The 21751-nt window shown below is 42.9% G+C and overlaps 1 protein-coding gene across 7 annotated transcripts in view; it reads left to right on the forward strand.

Annotated features, from left to right (window-relative positions):
* Nucleotides 1-7370: 7370 nt before the first annotated feature.
* The window catches only part of FAM53A (family with sequence similarity 53 member A), a 60812-nt gene continuing 46431 nt past the window's right edge, over nt 7371-21751 (forward strand). For 3 of the 7 annotated variants that reach the window (XM_015862827.3, XM_015862830.3, XM_085547461.1), the window contains exon 1: nt 7371-7404. The gene's annotated coding sequence lies outside the window, so the exon portion shown is untranslated. Of the gene's footprint in view, nt 8345-13555; nt 13655-19022; nt 19220-21751 lie in introns of those variants that run through there. The other 4 variants (XM_015862829.3, XM_085547460.1, XM_085547459.1 and 1 more) reach the window with 3 other exon arrangements.

The following is a 21751-nucleotide window of genomic DNA, read 5'->3' on the forward strand; positions in this document are numbered from 1 at the left end:
CTAATCACAGCATCTAGGAACTGTAGAGATAGTTATGCTAGGCACTGTACAACACAGGTTAAACATACAGTCCTCGCCTGAAGAAGTGCCAAAATAAAGATGAGGCAGGCAGCCAGCAGAGAGCTGGGAAGATTGTGGTGATGGTCAGCTCGGTTAGCAGTGTCTTCAGCACATCATTTGCAGGCTTCACCAGCTTCAGTCAGAGCAAAACTGGAGGGGTTATGGGAGGAGATAAATCCCTGACCTCAGGGTAAGAGGGAGTTGCTCTGAAGCCCTCAGACTGCCACAGGAGAAAGACAAGAGGTGTGCAGTCATAGCTTAACAAGGAGACAAGAGGTTCAATGGCTGATCCTTGCTATGGGTTCTGGTGGCCCTCATTGTGTTAGATATATTATGAATTGAAACCACATACATTCTTTTTAAGTTGTGATTGTAAACATGCATTGCTGCTGATTTAGCAGCTCGTTCTCAATATAAGCTAAGTCATTAGAAGCTTCAATAGCTTCAGAAAGAAACCAGGGAGCTTCTGTGGTTTCAATGTTTGGGACTGGAAGGTCTCGGTTTGCCTGAATCCAGAATCCATATAGGAATCTCCCTGCTCAGTCCTTTCTGCAAGTAAGGCTCTGTGTACAGCCTTCAATGCACCTGCAATAATCCTGGGTCAGCATTAAAATAATGTCTATGATCAAATCTCCTGTCCTTAGTCAATACTGTCAGAGAAGAGAGAGAAATAATTGCTCCCCAGTTTCCTTTTTCCAATGCATAGACACCAGTGTGCGCCGTCGGTGTCTGTCCGTGCATATCTATAATTCACAGCAATACTTTTAAAACCAGTTTGACAACTTCATCTGAATTTGGTAAAGACGGAGAGGCCTCAAACAGGATTAAGGTTGTAGACAATTTATGGAAGTAGCCAACTGAACAGAAGACACCCTACAAGTGTTCCCACTGAAGATAAACCTACTTAATCGGCTCCCACAGCATTAGACACAGAGAACATAGGAAAAAAGCTTGTGAGGCTTTACACCAATCCCAGCTGCAGAAAAAGATTCAGTCAGGACTTGCATCTTAGTCAGTCGGCCTTGAAACACATCCAAAAGACACCAGGTTTCATTAAAACAGGCCTACTTATTAGCTCAAATATTATCTCCTCCCTCCTTCAGAAGCATCCTTAGATGGCTCACAGCTTGAAACGCAGAACGGTTTAAGTGGGTGCTTTGAAGTGATGGGGAAACCCCTCTTCCAACAGGACTGATGGATGTCTGTTGCTCCCCTGCACAGGGTTCATTGTGGGTCAGGATGAGATTCCCCTCCCAGTTGGAGGAGCAGGGACATGAAGGTTCATTTGTCTTTTCTTTTTCCCTGCCCTTTCTCTACAGCCATCGGCCTGGCTGACCTTCTGAATCATTCAGACCATCGTAAAAGCCTCAGGCAAAAGCGATCACTCTTGTTTTCCGCTTGTGAAACACAGGTTAGTCTCCCGAGAATTAAAATACTTCAGTTTAATTGAAACCTTTAGGTTTAATATATGGGCCTATTTGCTAAAATATAAAGATCTGAGGCGAGCAGAGGTCACATGAGGTGATTGCATGGCGCGGTGTCTGGGGGGCCTGAGGGGTAAAAGCTGCCTTCACTTTAGTAAAAGATAGACAGAGGTGGAATGGGCTACAAAGGGCTTTGAATGGAAGACGGACACAAGAAAAACAAAGACAACGGACAGTTGGAAGCAGAAAGTTGGTGTGGCCAAAGGACACGGGGAGACATAGAACCATTCTGAATGGATATGGATGGTTGTGTTAGTCGAGTAGAAGCAGAGAGAAAACGAAAAGTTCTGTTTGAGTCACAATGAGCTCCATCTGTCAGTTATGTATTAATAGGGGATGGGATTTCTCAGAGACAGGCTACAATTTCAGTTTGAGTACAGGAGGCAGCTCTGGGAGCACGAGTAGAAACGTCTCATTTGAATTGTCATCTGCAAGGGAAATTAGCTAGAAACACACAGTGTAGAAGAAAACCCATATACCTGATGATTAGCATGCACAAAATTCATGTGAAGAATCCACGTTTCAAATCTTAGGGATATATCTCTCTGCTCTATGCTAAATACATATGAAAATGTATCCCTAAATCCCTAGTTCGATTTGGTGATTGAAACAGTTCCTTCTTTATTTAACCACAATCGATTTAAGGAGATAGAGATATGGTTTCATGTTTGGAAGGCGTCAGGTAAAAGGTATTAAGGCCTGTCACAATGTCACCTACCTCTGTACATCTTCCACTGCTCCTCAGCAGATTGTGAGGTCGGAAAGAAAAAAAACATATCTATGCAGGTATAAACAATTCTTACACTAAGAAAGCGGTCATCCAGAGTGTTTCTAAGTACAGTGACTTTGTTACTTGCTGCCTTAGATTTCTTGGATAAATTATAACAAAAAAGAGTTAAGTCCTGGATCTGGGTTTACTACTATCTGCTTTGAAACTAAACAGAACAGCAATAAAACCACCAAAACCAAATTCACTCATTAAAAATGAGGAAAAGGCTCCTATAGAAATTCTGTATGGTGAAACGTTGCATGATACGTTGCACCGAGTGTGCTTTAACTAACAGTGCTCATTAATCACATTTATGTGCTGGCAATTGGCGTTTTTTATGCATCATATTGGAAATCACTGGAGTACGCAATAGATTTCCAAACCCAGCCACAACCGAACTGATGGGTAATAGAGGGCAATAGGAGCTCTCAGAGATGCACCAGGGTATGTGTAACATTTTAGCTGCTCCCGGCTTTGCTCAAGGAGTGATGAGTTGGGGGAAAGTTTTGGGTTGAGAAGAGGTTCAGGAGGTGAATATGACGCTTTGTAAAGCAAACAAGTGTACAGTCTTGGAAGGTCTATGGAGGAAGTGCAAAAAGAACGAGGCATTTGGAAATTCATGTAGGAGGGACTTAGAAACTCGAGTAGGCAGAAGATGCTTTGGCTGAACTCTTAGCAATTCCGAGTTCTCATGAGTGGGACCATTCCTAGGAGACTGCAGTGGAAAAGCAGAACAATGCTATATCGGCTCGGTTCTTGGAGCTTGATTTGCCCTTTCTATGGCTAATTCAGACCCTGGAAAACAGTGTATATGCTGGCCAGGTGGCTCAGTTTATGAAAAGGAAGGCAACTGTGTAGCTGCAATAGCAAGTAATAGAGGTGAAAGGCTGGGTGTAGAAGTCAGCTGTGTACAGGGGGCATAGGATGGAGTCACCCTGCCATGAAATCCAATAAAACCTGATCTGGTCACTATTAACTCAGCATTTAAAAAATCCTTGTAAGAGTTCACAAAGAACTTAATGTCTAGACAACTTGTAGTGGTATATGAGACCCTCGATTCCAGTGTCCCAGGATGTCAGCTCTCTGCTTGTTTCCAGTTTTGATGCTGAACACTCCTTCGCTTCTTAGTTCCAGCTTATTTGTTTAGCATCCTTACTGCTTTATCTCACTTATAATGAACCCATGAACATAAGCAAGGTTCTTACACAGAAAACTGATCTGTTCGAGCTGTCTGAGCAAGGTTAACGTGAAAACCACCAACTGATACATGCAATTAGCAACTGAACTTCCTCTTGTGCCCAGAATCTGTACGCTCAGCTGTGAAACTGATAAACAAAGAGAATAGAGAAGTACAAAAAGCAACTTTGATGAAACTCGGCCACGCTCAAACACCCTCTTTAAACATACAGGACACCTCAGAACCGCATGCTCTGTCTCCTGGTCTCCTGTACCTGTTCCATATCAGACTCTGGAGTCAGACAATCTTTTCTTCTTCACTCCCCTGTGTGACGGGCTGAGAAATGGAATCCACATTGCCTGCTTGCTCCTGAGGTCAACGGGAATGTGACCCTGATAGAAACAGGATCAGTGAAGGATTTTATTAGATCTGGAATGTTTTTGAGGGGCCTTCATAAATTTTATATTCTAAAACAGAGGTTCCTTTTCCGTTTTACATAGAAACAGACGAATAACTAACAGCGATTACTAAAGGAGGAGAAATATCGCGACTTGAAGTAAATTTACCTGAGTCTTTATATCAATATCCCAACTTACTTCTTTGCCTGAGAGGCAAAGTCAATGGGCCACACATGCCTACACACTGCATTCTGACTAAGAAAGGAAAAACACTCCCTGTTATTGTTCCTGAATAACAGGTCCTACGAGCTAGATGGACCCAGGAGATGGTGTAAAAGAGGAACTGCTATTCCTATACGTATACGCTATTACTATTCATATATAGAAGTCACAAAGGCCCAAACTCAAGCTATTATCTATATATATGCTGAAGACTTCTATATGCTTACTTTAGCACTTCATAAAGTAACCCCCAGGATGATATCTTGAGCAATCACACCACGCATCTGTTTCCCCAGGTGAAAACTTTCTCCCAAGGGTCATTCTGATTGTCTCATTGCATCTATTTTGGTCTATACTTTATTTATTGTAAAGATATTTTTGTGTCACCACCGCTTTAGGTGTTTTATTTTCTTAAATTAAGAAGCGTGTCTACATTCACTTCTCACTGTTGCGTTAGAAACAGATGGCACTTCCCGGAGACACACAGTTGATTGAACAGACACTGACCACTGTAACATGTGGTAACATGTTTGCGATTAGGTATCTATAGTGCCAGACAGTCACTATCAAGAGGGGAATGTAGGTATGTATTTAACAAGACCTGAACTATAATTTGGATCTTTGACAGAGCTTTACTCTTGAGTATAAAAGAATGGTTTCACATTGAATAATGTAGATTAAAGCTCCCACCTGCCTTGTTAAAGATAAGATCATTCAATCCTGTTTTCCTTACTAGCTCACTAGTTTTGTTGACCCTTGCAGTTGTATGTAAATAGCCCATGAAGTAAGTTTGGGGATGCAACCAACTGATCAGAGTAATTAGCACCTCTGTAACATCACCAGTTTATAGGGCTCAACTTCCCACCTGCTTTACAATTAAGAGTTGAAAGCAGCTCCACCCCAAAAGAATGGAGTATCAGCTTTGCCACAGTGGAAAAGACAGCTGATAAAGCTGGAGAAAAGAATGGAAGGTGACTAACAAATAAATAAATCAGGGGACAGATCACAGCAAAGCATTATAGAAGGTGGGATAGAATACTGAAGAGTCCGTAAGGTAATTTAATTACTGTGTGGTTTTGATCCGAGTTGAAAGTCTCCAGCTGACTGCGAGGGGAAAGCAGCTGTAGCCCCTTTCACATGCCTCCCCCATGGCCACAGGATTGGCTGTAAGTGAACTGTTGCAATCAAGAAGCAGTTGGGTTTCAGAAGCGAAAGATCCCTCTGGTTCTTAATTCTACTTACAGCAGAAATAGCACAGGAGGCTGTGGGAAAGCACAGTGCCCTAAGTAAGGGCAGCTATGAAAATGGTTAAACTTGTAGGCAAGGAAAAACCAATTTTACATCAAAATCTTTCACCTCAGCTGTTAAACGACAGTGGAATACTTAGATTTAATGGTTGTGTAAGATAAAATTGTTATGACTTTATTTTATTTTTTAAAGAAAAAACTAAATTGTTAATTCTAAGTCTGGATGAGGATTTAGCAATGAAATGCTTGGAGGATAATTTGTTTTCCATGGTGAATTCTGTGTACAAAACTGATTACAGAATGGAGCCAAATCTCTGCCAAAGGTACGGATAGGATCGCGAAAGCAGATGAGCTACAATTTCCCATGCACTAGAATTCACAACAAGGCCAGGAGCAAAATGAGCACAAGCAGAAAGTATTTCAAGAGCCAGGACTGAGCTATGGGAGAAAAGCTGTGCCTTTCTCTGCGAACCTTTAATCTCTTGAAAGATCTTTCTAAAGAGAGGTAGGTGTTGATCTTCCAGAGAACTAGCACACCGATTTAAATATTCACTTGTGAATAACGAACAGCAAGGGGCACAACCTGGCAATGCTGTTTGAAGGGGAATTAGTTTTAAGGTATTGGTCTCCTAGAGTTAAAATTGGACATGGGTTGCCCAGAGAGGTGGTGGGTGCCCATCTCTATGGACACCCAAGGTCAGGCTGGAGGAGCTCTGAGCACCTGATGGGGCTGTAGTTATCCCTGTTCATTGCAGGGGAGTTAGACTAGGTGGCCTTTATGGGTCCCTTCCGACTCAAATGATTCTATGACTGTGAAATAAGGTGACAAGAGCAACGCGGTCATTATGATGGGGTAAAGTCAACTGAAAACAGCCTTCTGTATCACAGGAAAGGCGTTGAAAATCTAAAGGACAGGTTGCAGAAGGCTGAAATAACAGATGCTTGTTAGAGGGATGCCAAGAGCTCGTTAGTAGTCACCGTTAATAAAATAACACCCGTAAGCCAGCGATGTTAGGCCTGTAGGCAAGAGTAAATCAGGGTTTGGTTTCTCAGAACGGTAGGGATTATGCACCCACATAAAACAGCCTCTGCCCTGACAAGCGTACGGTGTAATTGCTGTCCAAACACATCCCACTTCCTCGCTGCGATTGACTCATCGCTGTAAAACTCCCATAGGAATATTTCTTGCAGAATAACAAGCAGCTTTATTATTATTTTTTATGTTTTAATTGTTTTTATGCTATTTTTTTCTGGCCTCCATTTTAAAGAGATGCAACAGAAGATGGCCCCAGCCAGGCTGGACCCCAGGGGAGCCGCACCTGAGGAGATCCCTGAGCTATGAGGGGAGCAGGCAGAGGGCAGTGCAGCCCCACCGTTACGCTACATGAGAGGCCGAGAGCTGAGGGGAAGGCAAAGAAAATAGCCGGACCTGATGAGGGAAAACCGCTGTGGTGGGTTGGAGGAAGCTGAATAGCCCTGCTCCAGCCCACAGGGACTCCCATTTAACCCAGTCTCTGTGCCACCGCCGCCTAGAGCAGCTCAAGCAGCCTCAACCGCCTCCCGCCCACCCTGAGGTAATCCCCTCACAGACGCCGCTACGCATGCGTACGCTCAAGGCAAGGCGCACAGTGCCGTAAGTTACGCCACCAGAGTAACAGCGCCCTCCTTGCGGTCCCATCCGGGAACGTGATGACGTCATCGCCCCCTCCGCTAATTGCGTAGTTATCGCTCTGCACAACGCACCTCCCTACGCTCTCCTGTCCAGCCAATCAGAGAACGCAGCCGCAACGCCTCCTGGGAAATGTAGTCTGCCGCGACCTCACAGCTGTACGGCCCTACGGTGCACAGCCCCGCCTTCCGCCTCTTGTGGGCGGAGCTAGAGCTCAGGGCGGGCCAATAGCAGAGCGGGTGAGAGGTCGGCGGGAGGGTGCTTTGACCAATAGGAGCGCGTGGGAGCAGGGAGGGGGCGGAGCCAGCTGTGTTTTGTTCAATTGCCATTGAGGAGCCTGGTCCATACGCGGAGGGGAGGCGGCCCGTGCGGGCGCAGGTAGCGGCTGCGGGTTCGGGGCGGGCAGGGGAGGCCGCGGGGCCGGGTAGCGGGTAACAGACGGCGGGTGGGAGCAGGGTGGGCGGTGAGGCCCTTTCGTGTGTGTATGTATGAGGAGGGCACCCGGGGCTGCCTTTCCCTGTGAGGACGTGTGGGGTTGGGGCTGAGCCTGGCTCCATTTTCCGCTGCTGTTAAAGGGAGAGTCGGGATGGCAGCAGGAGGAAAAAAAAACATATGTAATGACGATAATCTTGTTTTCTAAAGAAAACTGCCTCACAAAAATATATTATATTGGCTTTCGGGATCTTAGTTATTTAGCAGCTCTCCAGGCCTTTGTGCTGGTATCGCTTCCATCCCCCAGCAGCTCGGTTCTGAATGACGGCCTCAGCTTAACGGGGCTGAAGCGTCAAACCCGCAACTAAACGGGCTCTTTGTGCTGTGCCAGCTTTAATCAAGGCTTTGTTCTGGTTCTTTGCTTCGCCAAATGTTTTCCTGCAGCCTCTATGTAGGATTCCATAAGAGGAATCGTGGGGATTTGAGGTGGCTGGAAGGGTTGTGGGGCTGGCAGCAGGAGGTGGCCCTCTGGGTTAAGCATTGCGTCACTCCTCTCTTAGCAGACAGCTGAAAGTTGAGTGGTTTTCTCTTTAGTTAAGGCCTACGTCCTCTATAAGCGCTGAGAAAATCCCCTTTCTTTATAGCAGCACTGTTACTTAGGGGGTAATAGGTTGCTCTCAGTCCTGAGCTCCAGGCCTGGGGCAGAGCTCTGTTCTGCTTTGCTGTGCTTACATTAAAATTAGCTCTTGAGAACGTTGATTACAGCCCTTATGGTTACGCTGCCTCCGATTCATATCCTAACTGCTAGGAAATGTTTTCCATCCAGGCCATTTTTGGCAAGAAGCAGAAGGTTTCTGCACGCTGCGGTGAGCTGAAATATTTCTGGGTAGGTTTTAATTGTGAATGTGCTGATTGCTTCGGGTCAGGCTTAGGGAACGTGGAGCACAACATCTGCTGAATGGCAGAAACTTTCCTAACAGAGCATGTGACTTGAGATCTGGTTTTATTGGAGGTGCAGTGGGCATGATATAAGAGCTTGTATCTTTATAGTTGAATGTATCTTTACAGTGGGATGCCTGGGAGACACACATTCTGAGGCAGAAAATAGTGTGTATTTTAGGGAACCAAAGTATACATCCACATCAGCTTAACACAAGGTGGTTTCCATGTGGTTAACGTGGAGCTGCTAAATTGTTTGCTATTTATTATGGGAAATTCTATCTGTGTTAATATCAGTTATTTTTACTCACCCCTCATTTTAAGGCTCTTTGGCGTGTGGAATATAATAGCACATACTGGCTATTAGATATAAACTGAAAATGATCTACAAGATCCTTCCTTAATGATACTCCTCCAGGCCACCTTGTGCTGGTGGTGGCCATCTGCCTGTCCTCTCTCAGCCTGTATCTGCCAGCCTGTAACTCAATGCTATTGTCTCTTAACTTGAAACTTTTCAAGTTAAGTGGTTGTGAAGAAACGCCTTAGATTGGGCATAGCAAGTTTCTGTATTTCCTCTTGAACGCTGTTGAGTGCAGGGTGCTGTGACTGGGGAGAACGAGGAGACTGAAAGGAATACTTTTATTTGCAACGTTGTGTTATAGTCTTTAGAAGCTCAGAGCATGGCGTAAACCTGCATTTATGGCAATAAACTGTGCTGAGAATAGGAAAGTTGAACTTCCAGATTAATTTATTGCATTGATTGTTTTACTTTCAAATGGCGTGTGGGGCTGATTCTTTCCTATAAGAATTCCTTGAGAGTCTGGTAACCATTATTGTGGCTGCCTTGTTTTAGTACCGACCCCTTTTCCCTTCTCTCTCCTTTCTCCCCCTTCCTCTATTGCCTCCCCCAATCTGCATTCCTTTGTGCTAGCGGTGATGATGGCAGTTCTAGTCACCTCCTGTGGTTTGATAGATTATTCCCTTTAGAAACATGTGTACTTAAAACTTTCCAAACACGATTCTTTTTTTTTGCTCCCACATTTTTTGGATGATGTTTTATTTGTAGCATTTTGTCCTTTTTGTTTTTTGCTTTAAACAGCAGCGAGAAATCTTGTTAAACCTTCAATGGAAAGTATTAGTACTTATATTGTTGTTTACATTTCTTTTTGCATAGTTGGGAGGTGATAATATACACAGCAATTTTGCCTTTTGGCAGCACTGACTTTCCTTCAAGCAAACAAGTTATGTTCTTTTAGAAGGGAATTTTGTTTGCTTGGAGTTTTTATTCCTATAAAGTAAATTTAGGCTATTTTTAAACTATTATACTTGTCATCTGTTGTTCATGGACTACGCAAGTGCAGAGCCTAATATGAAAAGAATTGTCTGCTCTCTGATATTAATCTGCTTTTTTTCTCTTTCTCGAGACAATCAGTTCATGCAGTGAATGTCATCAACGAGCTGGCGAGGAAGTCACAACTGTCAGTGTTTTGTAGTGGGCAGAAAGAACTTGTGAAGGCTGTGTTTGTGTGAATTGCAAGCTTGGGGTGAGGCAGCAGGCAGGGCTGTTGCTAAATACGTTATCTGGGTTATGGCTCTTGGTTTCCTGACAGCAGCATTTCTTTCGTGAAAGCAACTGAAGATCACACTTTAGAAATAAAGAAACTTCTATATTCTGTATTATATAAAGACAACTTACTGAATTGCAAAACCAGAATGATACAGCTAGCTTTGCACTGCTTGTATTTGTGTTATTGAAATGCAGGCCATCACCTGTGTAATGCTTATTGGTGTTAGCCATAAGAGCAAGGGTTCTGATTACCTAATGTTAGCATCGCTGCTTTGAATTTGGTGTGGCAACTGAAGACCTGTGAAAATGAGCCTCTAGTAGTTAAGCATAGGGATGCACACTTGCCATGGTAAGTCAGGTTGCAGGCCCAGAGCTTTGGGAGCACAGAAACACCCTCACCCAATGCCAGAGATGGTGATTGCCCTTTGATGCATGTGGATACAGATAGAGCTAAGGGTGTGAAACCAAACTGCGTTTTGCCCAGTGCTGTCATTAGAAGCGTTTTACAGAACTGTCTCAGTACAGTCAGAAACGCGTGTCGTTGCAGGAAAGGCATCTGAGATGGAAGAAAGCAGCTTTTGCAGAGCTTTAAAATTGGAACCCAGCTGGTACAGGAAAGGGTTGGTGGAATGACTGCAGCAGCAGTGTCTGCACCTTTACTTTTGTGCTGAGGTCTGTGGTTTGGGAAGATAGGACATGAGTTCCTCTTTCCTTCAGGAAACCCGTTTCTCCTTGTCAGCCCAGGCAGTTACCTTGCTGCTGCTTCTTAGTGCATTTAAAACTTATGGGTTTATGGAAGATTACAGTTCTAATTTCTATATTAGTACCAAAGTGAGTTAACTTATTAAAAACAAACAAGAACCTTTACTGTCTTAATGGGACCTCACAGGACAGGGCTGGGGCTCGTGTTCTTCACTAGGAGAGTGGTTAGGCCCTGGAACAGGCTGCCCAGGGAGGTTGTGGATGCCCCGTCCTTGGAGGTGTTCAAGACCAGGTTGGACGGGGCCCTGGGCAACCTGATCTAGTAAAGGTGTATGTTTGGTGGCCCTGCCAGGCAGGGGGGTTGGAACTACATGATCCTTGAGGTCCCTTCCAACCCGGGTCATTCTGTGATTCTGTGTTCTACTGTCACATTTCCTTGAGCCAAGAACAGGAGTAATAGGAGCTTCTGTTGGTGCTATATTAACTTTAGGTCTCTAATTTGCATCTCAAATAACATTGCGAACAGCTTTAATGCCTCTGAGGGGTTTGGGAGGTTTTTGAAATTTGTATGGTAAATGTGCTTTTCAGCCTAATTGGGCAGCTCATATTATTATGGTGTGTTTAACAGTTTGTGTTGAGGTAAATGATACTACGTTCTTCCTTCAGTACTCTGCACCTATATTATGTTTTGTTTTCTTGTTTGTAGCTTTACATTTTGCAGTCTTCCTGTCTTGCTTGCACTTCATGCAATTCCTAGTGGATACTTGAGTTCTCTATTCTGCTTGTCAAAGCTTGTTCATAGGGCAAATTCTTCTCTTAAAGTTACTGCTTCCTTTAACTCCCTCTACTTTCCCACTGACAGATGTCTTCCTTTGAGGGTTAGTTGACCTCTTCTGATTTTAGAGGGGTGAAAACTTGAAGTAAGAAAAAAAAAAACCAAATTGCACGTCAATGGGATCTATCAAACCCTGTTGCTTTATGAACTTCCAGACTCGAAATCACATGCAGGATGTGAAAAAAGCTGGTGTATTTGGAGTCTGCTGTGTTGTAGAACGTGACTCAAACATGGAATAGTGGAAATGTGCTTGGCCAAGTGGCTCTGGAACAGAAATCTTTTTTAGCTTGTCTATCACTGTCTTAATAGCAGTGGCTAATAATTACTTGTTCTGTCCTGCTTGGAATGGAGCACAGAGCTGCGTAAGCACGCCCTAAGTCTACTGCTGTGCTTCATAGCATCATTGATTTCATGGTATTTAGTGAGGAGGAGGAGAGAGGAGTGATGAGAACAGCATCTGGTAAGTAGCTGATCAGTGAGCTGGCTAAACGTGGTATATATTTCTTCTAGTGGAAAAGGAGAAAGGAGTGAGTACCTAGAACCTCATCTTTGGTTTTTTAGAATACAGTTAGAAATAAAACCAAGTTGATGAATTTGGGGTGTGTGGGTAACTTGGGCTTAAGAGAAGTGCTGTGGATTGCTGTAAGGGCCTGGAAGGGTGAGATAAGAACAGCAGAGCTCCTGGTTAGGAGGGAATACTATTGTCACTGAAACATGGGCATAAAGCCCGTGGCTGCTCACCTCTCTGGACATGGTATTGCACTTGAGCGTAGGTAGGTGTGTGTTTACTTAATGTGTCCATTAACACTGCATACTGACCAGGATTGTTCATGTCAGTGTTTGAATAAGAAATCATGGTACTCTGGAGGTGAGACAGGCTGCTTGTTGCACTTACTGTTTAGTTTTTTGTTTGTTTGTTTGCAAATCTGTTCAGAATGATAACCTATAGATCAGATTTGTATCCAGTGAGCCATTTATACTACCAGAACTATTACAGAGGGGGAAAAATACATTGTATTTTACCTGATGTGTGCTTCTTGACGTGGGTGTCCTGGTGGATGACGGGTTGGCCATGAGCCAGCAGTGTGCCCTCATGGCCAAAAAGGCCAGTGATATTTTGGGGTACATTAAAAAGAGTGTGGCCAGCAGGACAAGGGTTGTAATCCTCCCCCTCTACTCTGCCCTGGTAAGGCCTCATCTGGAATATTGTGTCCAGTTCTGGGCTCCCGGTATAAAAAAAGACAGGGATCTCTTGGAAAGAGCCCAGCAGAGGGCCACAAAGATGGTGAAGGGCCTGGAGCATCTCCCCTATGAAGGGTAAGTGAACTGGGTCTGTTTAGCCTTGAGAAAAGAAGACTGAGAGGAGACCTGATTCAGATCTATAAATATCTGAGGTGTGAGGGGCAAAGTGGTGAGGCTGGTGTCTTTTCAGCAGTGTTTGGAGACAGGACAAGGGGAAACGGACAGAAACTGGAGCATATGAAGTTCTGCATGAATGTGCACAATAACTTCTTTACGGTGAGGGTGACGGAGCACTGGAACAGGCTGCCCAGGGGGGTTGTGGAGTTTCCTCCTCTGGAGATATTCAAGACTTACCTGGATGCCTACCTGTGTGACCTAGTGTAGTTAACCTGCTTTGGCAGGGGGGTTGGACTCGATGATCTCTTGTCCCTTCCAACCACTATGATTATGTGATTCTTAGGTGTCTTATTTGTGCTTAAGCTCTTAGTTCATTTTGTTTCCCTGTTTAATGACTTCAGAGTTTGCATTTTCAATGTTCATGTGACTTATTTTGGGCACAGACTTCCTCTGACTAGCTGTAGCTAATGCTTTCTGCTTTGGCTCCATACGTTCCATATTTTGGAGTATATGATTCGTCTACAGCATTTTCTATGCACAGGAAGTTGAAGCTACAGCCTTAGGCTTGGCTACAGTAAAAGGTGTGTGTGTGTACTGTTGTGAGGATGCTCTGTGACACCACAGTGAAAGCCATTACATCACTAGAGCACTGCTGTCAGAAGGAATATATGATTCTGGAATTTGTTGGTCAGAGCAGAAGGATACCGACAGCATACAGCAATGCTGCTGAAATTCTCATATTGCTGCGAGATATTGGACTTGATTTATTTCTGCGTGAGCAAAGTATGGGGCAGGTATGAGTTTTCTGTTGCCGTACCCCAAAGGCATTTGGACATGTGAACATTAACCTGTTTTCTGCAAGTTGAGAAGACTGACTTCTAGCTCATTCAGAGTAAGAGTGGTAGCTTCAAATTGAGATGGCCCCCAAAATAGTTGAAAAGGATGTGGGCTGGTTGTAAGCCTTATAGACAGCCGTGTTGTGCACTTAATGTGATTCATAAAAAGTTTGACCAGCTCTGCTTTTCCCCCAGTTCAGCATTTGCTTCCTTGGCATTAAAACTCATTTTGAATACAGAGCTGGACATGTTCCTTTTTGCAGCGCAAGCTGACTGTCTAATCCCGTGGGCACAAGGGACGTCTATTCTTATCCCTGTAGTAATATTGAACTGTTTTCTTTGTCCTCTTCCTGTTTTCTTGTGTTTTGTCTCTCCACATCTTCCTTTCCCCTCTCACCCAGCCTTGTGATGATTTTGGACTATATAAAGGCAGTGCATCTGTATCTTCACGGGAGGTCATGTTTTCAGCTCTAATTGTCCTTTTTGTTTTGTATTACCTTTAAGATAGCTTGCATGGGTATTCAAGTGTGGTACTTGAAGCCTAACTTTGCATTCTAGCTGAGACTTTCCTGTGCTGATTGGGTTGTTGTTTTCATGTGTGTTCATGTTTATGCATCTCCAGGTGCTTAACCCTTGTTTCAGGACCAGCTTCTTGCTCCATTGCAGCCAGCAGCTTTCTGTCCAGGCTCTCACCTTGCTGTTTGCTTGCTTAGTGCTGCCCAAGCACAACTTTCATAGCTGAATTGTATGTGTTATCATTCAGAACAGTTTTCCAGTGTGTCAAAGTTGTGAAGAGTTTTGTTTTGCAGTTCTTTCTACTTCTCTGCTATTTGTTCCATTGCTAGTTACTGACAGTGCGATCAGTGAATTGAACTGGATTCCTGCTGGTGTGTTCTCCTGTGTGCCACTGAGATCTACTCTCTGGGTATGGTTATCCAACAGGGGCTGCTCTCACTGTAGAGCCTTTGCTTGCCATCATCAGAAGTCATTGAACTTGACTGTGTGACCTCAGTGGCTCCTCTCCTGTCCCTAAGCCCTGTGCTGGGGTACCAAAGTGAGCATGATTGCTTGCTGCTCACCTCCTCATTACCTTTTAGTGCTTAAAACTGAGATTTGGAGCACCGGTAACATGAATCTGACTCTTTTTTATGTTAAAGGGAAACTCACCTGGATGTAGTCAAGCACAGTTTTAATGCTGTTGGCTACAAAGTGTAATAATTTCTTGTAACCATTTCTTCCCATTGTGTGCTCCAAGGAGACAGGCATCTATTCTTGGCAATCGTGCTGCAGTCTTAAATTCAAAGAAGGCTTAAAATGTCTGATCATCCTTTTCTAGAAGCATTTAATGTTGGTCTGTAAAATCCTAGCTGAGAATGCTCCAATGGTGTTACTTCTGACCTCCAGTGTGTTGCCAAATGTAAGGCAGCATCTCTTGGAACTGAGGTGTTAAAAGAGCGTGGGTGATGAAATGTGTATTACAGAATCTCAAGGGTTGGAAGGGACTTCAAAAAGTCATCAAGTCCAACCCTCTGCTAAAGCAGGTTTCCTATGGTAGGTTGTGCAGGTAGGTGTCCAGACCTAGAAATTGATTAAATGTCACTTTTCTGTCATAGTAAGATGTATGTAGTAGTTCAGTTGCTCTTGGATTGAAAGTGAGATTAAATTTAATGCACCTTGTTTGTCAAAGTCTTTATTGAATAAGACTGTATTAAATAAATTGGATTAATTGAGAAGCTTCAAAGCAGCATTTCAAATAAACTTAATTGAAAATAATATATGACTCTGATCTTGATTGCCCTAAGAGCAGAACTAGTGAGGGAAGGAAGGCAGGGGGGACGGGGCCTTTCATTCCCTGCTCCCCATTTCTTGCTTGAGCGGGACATAACAACATAAAACCAGTTTGAGTTCTGAACTAGGTGAGCTGTTAAACCGAACCCAACTGAAGCAAATGCTCTTTGCACCTGTGGAGTAGGCTGCAGCTGTCGAGAAGCTTGTTTATCACTGATGTTCTCTTTGGGTTCAGGTGCTCAGCCGTTGACTACCCTTGAATGCAGTGGTTTGGTGTTTCAGAACTTGAGCAGGAAACATATTACTGCTCTTTACAGACTACAGCGTGCTTAACCTTTGGTAGAGTGAAGATGCCAGAATCTCAGATGTAATCTCAGAGCCTTATTTTGAAGTGTGTTTAGATAAAGCACGCTATTATCGCTATTGAAAGATTTCATTTGAAATCTTTCACTTGGAAGGCTGAGAGTTTTCAAGTGAAGAGCTGAAAGGACAAGCTTGCATCGCTCTTGCTGTTGACTGTATCTGATTAAAATCTTTACTGTTTTGTCCTTCAACTTGGTTACCAGGAGCTGATCTTGTCAGAATACAGTAAGCATCATTGCCTAAGAGGGGAGGACACTGATTTCTTGTCTAAACACTGGTGATCCTGTTGCACTCTTGCTCTTTTTGTCTTCATATGTATATGCTTGACTTACTAGTCAAGCAATTTACCTGCCACCATTTAAAGCCTCAGCCTTTAAATCAGTAAAGATTTAAAACAGAAGATTTTATCTATCCCAACTTTCACTTGTCTGGTATTCTTGGGACACAAGTAAAACTGCACTGTACTAAGTGACATAATCCATGATACTTGTGTGCTGGTTGGCACCTTGTGCCCACTTGCTTCCCATCCAGGAGCATGGTTTTGTATTAGGGCAATGTGCCCTATGCTGGGTGAGAGTAAATATGGCTTGGAGTCCTGGTGACTTCAATAATCCACTTTGGCAAATGAATCTCTCCACAGGCCTTTCTTGTAGAATTAGAGACTCATTCATTAAACATCTGATAGAGTTGTGGTAATGCACATTGAAAATGCTGAGATTCTTTTGAGCCGAAGACCTAAAAAACAATGTAATTTGGGGGGGAGTTTGTCCCTCTTTAGTTTGTGCCTTGAGTTCTTTAATAGAGCATTTCCTGATGAAGCTGTTCAGTGCATAGTTGAAGGCTGAATGCTTAGACTAGAAAGGCCTTGCTTCTGGAATGATTTAGTGAACTAGGAGAGTCTAAGCTGCATAGTTCAAAGGGATTTATTGAAGTAGCTGAATATAAGCCTGGTTAGAAGGATGCCCCTGATGACACATCGAGCAGTGCCTGAGTTGAACACTGAAAGTCCACATGATATCGGTGTATGTGCTGCTGTCCTCTATTTCTTCCCATTGCTATGGGTACTTGATTTGTCTGTTCCATACAGTATCTTGTATCTGCTCAAAGCCCTTCTGTGCTCAAGATAGATGATATAGCAGCAAGCTTGGACAGTTGTTTGCAAGCCTGAAGAGGACTTTGTTGCATAGCTCTGCCTGTAACTTACTTTGCTTCCTGAAGCTTTTGGGTTTTATATAGAAATAACCCAAACAATGAAGTGCTAAAATAAGGGCATACTTGCTTGCTCACTTGATACAATTACAAAATGGTCTTCTGGAGAGTTACACTTTTCAGACAGATTGAAACTTTCCTAAATTGGGTGCAGCTCCGTGTGTCCTGAGGGAAACGCTGCTCTTAATATGGAGAATTAGGGCAGTAAGGCTGGGGGAGTGTACTTGGTGTTATTACAGGCACCGAGATGCATGGATATTTACAGAACACTGCTAAGCTCTTGAGTTCTAAATTTAGCAGTGTCTTTAATGCACCAGCTGTACTACTTATTGAAAAAATATTTGATCTGCCATAGGTTCCTTGTTTTTAACATCCATGCTTATAGAAAGGCTTATGTTTGAGAGACTTCCCTGTGTGCAGATTATGCAGCTTGTTAGGTCTCTGAAATGTCACAAAGCAGCATCTCGACACAAATGGGTTTCACCTGGCTTGAAACCCACAGCATGAACACACTTGGGATCATAAAAACAAACTTAGTAGTTGGGCTTTTTGTTCTAAATGAGCCAGTCAGGTGTTTGAAACTGTGCAGAATGAACCTGAAGGCAAATAGGAGGTGGCTTAATAGGTGTATTTGGGGAGTGAGGTGTTTGGGGGGGTGAGGGGGATTTGTGTAATCCCTTAACACCAAGCCCATAGGGTTTGGGCACTGCTACTGGTTTTGGTCTTTCACAGGGGTCAGGGTGTGTGATAGTGACAGTGTTTGCTGCACATACAAGTTAGGGGTCAGTGCTATGTGTTTTTCAGGCCTATTTTTAAAGCATGTGTCTGTGTGACTTCTCATATTCAGTGCGATCACTAAGGGAAAGTAGATGATGCTATTGCTTATCGTTGTTTTTTTCCCCTGCCTTTTCTCTAATTGGAGCAAGGCAAATATCCCAGTGGTAGAGCCAGTTTATCTTTGTACATTTCACAGCCTTAAAGTAATATGTTGTGAGTCTTGTATAAAGTGAATCATTTGCTTTAGTTTTAGGTTGGTGGTGCACAGGTTTCTCCATAAGCAAATATTTCCTTTATAAATTACTTTGCAGTGAGTGTGAATTTTGTATCTGACTAGATAGAAAAATAACAGTCCATTGGTTTTTAAATGGAATATTTTCTAAATAGCCTATGGAGAGGGAAATTAAGTCTTCAATCTGTCAGTGATGCCATAGACTACAAGTAGAAGTAATACACTTAAATGACGATTGCCCATTAGATTTTGGTCTGAACTACTTAAATGGGCCAGAGAACCAAGTTTGAGCTAGGACAGTCTTGAAATAATGACTGTTGGCACGCTTTGTTTATGATTATAGCTAAAGCATGGAGTTTGTGTGTTAAAGCCTCAGTAGAACAGACTTGTGTTCCTCAGCTCAGTACAAGAGCATTTCTGTGGTCATTCTGAGGAGGAAAAAGTCAGGCTCCCACACTGCAGGGAGATGACTGGTTATAGACCAATGCTGATAGCAACTCTGAACATAGTAGATATTTATTTATATCCTTAGGCAAAATTAATGAAATCCTTGCCTGTGATATATATAGTGGTGGATTATTTTTGGAAGGAACACTAAAAACAAGAGTATCTTCATATAGGATGAGACACAAGATGCGGATCATCTGTTCTGCCTGACAAAGATACTTCAGAAGATGCAGGATCGCCTGTGTGTGATGTGAATGTTAACTTTTCCTCGGGTCTGAAAGATGGGTTGAGACTTCACGTTGATGCAAGCTGGCAATAATAAAAGCTTTAACCTTTGGCAGTGGGTTGAGCTCTTCCCTTTAAATTTCTGTGGTGATACATTACCTATTTAGGTGTGACCTGAAGGAATTCTCATGAGCTTATTCCACCTCTGCTGCCATTGTTTCAAGAAATGTATTTCTGGATTCAGATTTTATGAAAACAGGTCTTTGTTCTGTATGTGTTTTTCAGCTGAGCTGGGTGGATTCTGCATTTGAAGGCAAACCTCTATGCTGAAGTATCACCTTTAAAGCTCTTTCCAGCACATCATCTGGCTGTGAATTCTGCAAACTGGAAACTGACGACTTCAGCCAGGATATTCTTTTTAGCTTAATTCTGGTTCTTCTGCTTGCAGATTTCTCCATCTCACATGGGAGGCTTTGAACAAGGTCTGTTTTTTCAATCAGAAAACTGAGTACTTCTTGTTCCCTTTGAGTTCAGAGGATTTGCCAAAACATGTTGCATTTTAAGGAACAGTCCAAAGGCTGTATTTGATGGTTCAGGCTTTGCTCCTTTCTTGCAGGAGCTTCTGCATCTGAAGCGTAGGGGTTAGAGTATGAAGGAACGTATAGGATGCTGACTTTGTTAGCAGCTTATATTTGGTCAGAGCTGTCTCATTGACCAGATGGTGCTGGAATGGTGATGCTGTAAGGTCAAAACGTAAGGAAATTCAGGGCTCCATTGCCATTTCCTTGCGTTTGAGGCATGTGGACCTTCTATTTGTGCTCTTCTATTGCTGGAGGCGATAACAACCCAAATCCTTAGAGTGGTAAAATATAGCCCTGTTTGCATGGTAGGTGAGGTATGTTCTTCTGTGGACTGTTTTGAGCTCTTTATATTGCTTACGCTTCCTGAATCAGTGGAATATCTGAGAAACTTGATTCTAGTGTCCATCAGTTAATATAAAAGATGCCTTCCAGCATTTTTTCTTGTCTCTTTTTCTTGCAGTTTTCTGCTGGAGTTGTGGCAACCATAATCCAGGCTAGAACGCCTCATAATGTTGAGGCTTTCTTCTAATAAAAACTGGCTTATGAAAGAATTGTATGGAGAAAGCTGCGAGAGAGTCTGTAGCTCAAGAAATACCTTCCCAGTCTTTAAAGCTCTCAATTGCAGATGTTGGAAATAGCTTCTCTGGCTTCATTTTGAGTTTCAGCATGTATGGGAGGGTTTTGTTGAGCCTTGCCTTTTGTGTTGTGTCTCTTCAGGGGGAAGAACCACTGTTTAAACAGGATTTGTTAGCTGTGAAGCTGTGGTTATTAACCATATTTTCTTTACCCTGTTTGGATTAGAAACTTGGTTGTTCTAATACAGAACGTTTTTCTACATGCAGAGAACATTGGAAAACAGTGCAACAAGTGACTGGTGAAGTACAAGGAGAGGGCTCCCATGGTATAACACATGGGACTGTCTGATACCTGACCTGTGAAACACTGATGAATAATTCTGTAGTGGCAGAAAACTTCATAATTAAAGCTTCAATTTAGGCCTGATGTGGAATTTTGGAATGCCTCAAAAGAACTACCCTGCAAATTAGTGCTAAAAAGCACTGAAAATCCAAATAATTTTCTTAAAATGCAAACTGTTGATAACCTTTCTGGGCTAAAAGTTGGTAATAATAGTCTTATGTTACAAGGAATGCTTAGCCTCCCTGTGAACTTCTTAGCACTGTGGTAAATAGCGTGTTTTATAAGCAGAATGTTCTGTTTCCATTTGGAAGCTGGACTTGAGCATTGTGAGAAACTAGATATGATGTAGTTTCTTTCAGATGTCATAAAGGATTAGTTTAGAAGTTGAAAAGGAAACTCGTATTTGTGCTTGAAGCAAAGCAAAGTTGGGATGGGACGGACAATGCTTTGTTAGAACTTTATTGGCTTTGCACGGTGTTTCAATTTGGAAACACTTCCTGGTTGCTGCAGGAGGTGCCAGGAGGCAAAAATCACAGCATTTTTTATCTGAGGTCCAGTAGTAAAATCATCTAGATCTGGAGTTAGTACCGCTGGGGTGATTAGCTGCTTTGGCTTGCTGAAGCAGAGATAATATTTTAAAGGACCTACTTATCCGAATTGGAATTTTGACTCTAGCTAATCCTTTTCTTCTGCTGGGAGCTGGCTAAGTATGTCTTTATGGGATTGTTGGTAATAAGGGCTCCGTGTAGTGAGCTGGGCAAAGAGTAAGAAATAGTATGAAGGAAAAAAAAAGAGAACAACTTTGAGTATTAGTCCCATAGGTAGACCTGTGGAATTGCAATCATCAGAAACACCTACATTAGTATTATGGGCAAATAATCTAAAATCTTGTCATCTCTTCTTCTTTATCCAAGATGGAACTTCAGGGACAGAGGAGAAATAGAAGTGTTTCAAACAAATGTGGATTTTCCCAGCAAGAGAGCTGTTGCTGGAACATTGTGTCCTGCAGGATGCAGAGCAGTAGGAGTGTGTTGGAAATGAATCTGGCTGCCTCGCTCTCTAGGAGCCAAGAAGAGATTTCTGAATTGGCTTTAGATTCTTCATCAAGACTTTTCATCGCTTTGAAAGCAGGTTGTCGGATGAGATGAGCCTCTGGCATCCTCTGACTGGGGAGGAGGAGCCGTATTTTTAGTAGTCTTCCCAAAAAAGACCCGAGTGACATCACTGAGAAGATGCAGAATTTGTGACATGAGCACTTCTCTCTCCACCCTTAGTTTTGGCCGGAGTTGTTATAAGACTTTACTACTTGCAGCTAAAATTTTTAAGGAATAAGACTCTTCATATTACTATACAAATGCAGTAATAAAACCTCTTTAGTACTGCAGAAGTAGAATAACAAACCTATACTCAAATTGTGGGGTATTTGTCGTACAACAGAAATGTGAATTTGGAAATGATGGAGAGACTGATATCCATCACAGTCTCAATCAGTGAGGAATGTTAGCTTTGGCTTGC

This window comes from Coturnix japonica, chromosome 4 (assembly GCF_054131305.1).
Source record: "Coturnix japonica strain WE chromosome 4, WE-NBRP24, whole genome shotgun sequence".
In the NCBI taxonomy this organism is placed as follows: Eukaryota; Metazoa; Chordata; class Aves; order Galliformes; family Phasianidae; genus Coturnix; species Coturnix japonica.